The sequence below is a fragment of the Triticum aestivum genome, chromosome 3B, assembly GCF_018294505.1.
Source record: "Triticum aestivum cultivar Chinese Spring chromosome 3B, IWGSC CS RefSeq v2.1, whole genome shotgun sequence".
Classification (NCBI taxonomy): Eukaryota; Viridiplantae; Streptophyta; class Magnoliopsida; order Poales; family Poaceae; genus Triticum; species Triticum aestivum.
The window spans coordinates 826,395,071-826,398,564 of NC_057801.1; the positions used below are offsets into that span (position 1 = coordinate 826,395,071).

Here is a 3,494-nt window from a genome sequence, read left to right on the forward strand (position 1 = left end):
GCCGACCAAGAACCACCATGAAACTTCGGCCGCCTGCCAAAGGACGCTGTGACCACACATACGCAAGTCGTTGCCATAGCTCGGAGGAGGCGCCGTCAAGGACGGAGGGTGGCTTGCACCGAGGCAAGACCGAGCCCCGGCCTGCCCGGCCACCTCACCCAAAGGCCTCACCCGCCCCAATCAGCAGCAGCAAGAGCTGCGCCCACGGGAGATAGGAGGCAGGCGGGGGAAGGTCACCGCGGGCAAGGCCGCGCCGGAGCGGCAGGAGGGGGCCGCAGCAGCTGGACGGGATGGAGAGCCCATGGGATGCCAGATCCAATCTGGGGCCATGGGAGGAAGGGGGCTCCAGCACGAGGTGGTGGTGGGAGGGCGGGGCTCCAGGGGACCCAGCCGTGGCAACACCACCGCGGTTGAGGAGCACTGCCGGCGCCGGGGAGCCGCCGTCCAGCACCCGTCACCACATCAAGCGGGGGGAGGGGGAGAGGGGAGGGGGCTGGATCCAACCGAATCGCCCCGCCGCCACCCTCCTGGGAGCCGGCACGGGCTTCGCCGGCCGCTCCTCCGGTGGCAGCGAGGTGGGGAGCAAGGTGGGGAGGGGGCGGCGGCGCTCGATCTAGTGTTTCCCCGCCGCCGCCAGGGAGGGCGACGCGGGGGAGGAGAGGTTAAGTGTCATCGCACCCATACCAGTTCAAGCATAATACTTTGAAACAAGAAGAAAAAGAACTAATGGAGCACTTAGAACTGTCAAAGCATCTTACATTTAAAAACGGAGGGTGTAGTACTATGGAGCAAGTTAAGATAAACATCGACAAAACCAAAAACAGCAGCACGAACTTACAAGCAATGACAGTGGCTGGATTCACCATTTCTCCTAACCTTCGTGCACACATCAAACTTGTACACATTACAGATTATCTCACGGTATGAACGCGAGTGCGTGTGCGTACTCATTACAGTACTTTTTTGTACTTGGTTTACATAATATGCATCAGCTCGTGGCGACCTCAGCGTCGCCATGGGGGGTATTATCGTCAACAACCGGGCGAAGCATCTCGATCGCCCTTACGGAGGCGGAAGACGATGACGGCGGCGGGTTGACGACGCTGCAATTGAGGCGGATCTCTCCCTGGGCGCCGGTCTTCGGCTCGATGTTGCCCATCTTGATCATGGCGGCGATGAATTTCTCCTTCTAGAGCGACTCATTGGCGGCGAAGGCATCGACGGAGGCCTTGAGCGTGGCGTTGCGGATGAGCTGGTCGCCGGAGAAGTGCAGGCCCAGGTTGAGCTGCAAGAGCTTGTAGTAGTTGTTGTCCAGCACCGTCGGTGTGCTGAGGTCGATCATCGTCGTCACGTTCGTTACCTGGACCGTGTTCGTCGGGCACAACGCCTCCAGCAGCGCCTGGTATGTCGGGCTGATGGTGCCGTTCGCCAGCCTCTCGCGGTTCTTGAAGATGAAGGAGTCGCAGTGGGAGCGGCCCAATGTGTGGGCCCCGGATAGTATCACCATCTCTTCATCGCGGTTCTTGAAACTTTGTATGAGCCCATCCGCTGTCAAGTTTGGACTAGGGAGGCCAAACGCGCTATCAATAGTCAAGATGCTCCCGTCGCGGCGGCCCGTGGGGACCTGGCAGAATGCATTGCCTTCGGTGAGGTTGACACTGTCCCGGGCGGCGAACGCTAGGATATCGACGCATGACACAGTGCGTGGGCAGCTCTGTTCTAGCGCGGCTCTGGCCGCATCGACAACCTCAAAGCCAGTGGCGGAGCTTGGGCTGATTTTATGGAGGGGCAAATGGGCTGGAGGGGCAAGAAATATGAGTTTAGGCTGATTTTAACTGGGCATATGGGCTGAATACTAGGGGATATATGCTAGTTTTCTCATGGGCTGGGGGGGCAATGGCCCAGGTTGCTCTCCACTAAGCTCCGCCACTGCTCAAAGCCATGGAGGCTGGGGTTGTTCGGCGGTGCATCACGCTCCGTCTGGCCGCCGCCGGGGTTGACAGACAGGAGCACTGACGCATCACAACCCTGCAGGTAGTATAATGAAAGTGGATAAATCATAGTTAAACTCAAACTAATGAAAAAAGACATGTGGCTCCCTCGGGCCAAAAGTAACGTGGAAGTTGCAACTGAAGGTCTCTTGTTTTAGCAAAAGCTGACGTATAGAAAGGTGTCAAATACACTTACATTCCAAACAATAATTAGGGTTAAAACAGTGTACTCCCTCCGTTTCAGTTTATAAGTCCTATGCGTATACCTAGGTTGCCAATTTGATCACCTTAACATAAACTATAAACAAAAATTATATCGTTTGAAAATAGAACATCTGAAGTTTATATTGATATATTTTTTGTAATATATGACTTGTATTAGGTTGGTCAAATTAATGACCCAGGGGTACGCGCACGCCTTTTAAACTGAGAGAGAGGGAGTACATTACTTGTGCTTAACTTGACGTGTGAATTGCCCGCGTATGTGAAGTGTGAGCCCAAACTAGCAGGAAAGGTGGCACGTCAATGGGTGATAGTGATATGATGTGGGGTCCATAACATGATTGTTGGTCCATTTGGTTTAGGCCGTTGGATGAAAAATCGTTAACAACTATCTTCAAAAGTTAATTACCTATATGTAGTACTATACGTTTTTTTTTGTTTGAGCGCGTCTTCCCCATAATTTCAACAAGAATTTACTGCTGATCTTTATGTATCGTTAGCATGGTCTCAGGGAACAGACATGTCACCGGTGTGGAAGTACGAAAGGAAGAAACTAGGAGAATATAGGGCGTGGCTGGATGACAGTCGCCTGAAAAATTAGGGTCAGTCGATTTGGTTTAGGCCGTTGGATGAAAAATAAATGGCCTAATCACGTTCTTCAACCTCCGGCCCCTTCTCTTCTTCCTTTGAAATGCCGCGCCACGCTGGCCTATCCACCTGCTTGCGCCGTCCGTGGCCGGTGGCGCTCCCGCACGGCCTCACCGCACAGCCCCCCCCCCCCCCCCCCCCCTGCGCTACTCGAAAAGTACTGACTAGAGGGGGGGCGTGTGGATCCACAGTCCTAGCCATTCTCACAACGGGATAATAAAGCGAACCTCCCTTTCTTCACTGATTGTTAGCGTGCTTTTCTCCGCTCTTGCCCCGGGCGATGGCCTGGTGCCATCTCTTTCTTCATCTCCGACTGACTCGAATCTAAAAACCAGTCGTTTAGCTATTGTGGAGAATATATCGTGATCCCATGCGACACGTACTACGTACGACGAATTCACACACATGTACCTCGACGAAACAGTCGTGGAAATGGAGCTGGATGAGCCCGGCGATGACGCCGGGGTCGTTGGCGAAGGCCGCCGTGACGGCCTGCCGGACGATGGCCTCGGCGTTGGGGCAGGTGGTGCTGTAAAAACCCACCTGCAGCTGCCCCTGCGCGCGGCTCATCGTCAGGAACAGCGCGGCGGTGACCAACGCCGCCATGCCCGCCATGCTGCTCCTGCTCGCCAT

The 3,494-nt window shown here is 55.0% G+C and overlaps 1 pseudogene; it reads right to left on the reverse strand.

The window, feature by feature from the left end:
• Positions 1–988: 988 nt before the first annotated feature.
• LOC123068038 (peroxidase 1-like) lies at positions 989–3,494 on the reverse strand (annotated as a pseudogene).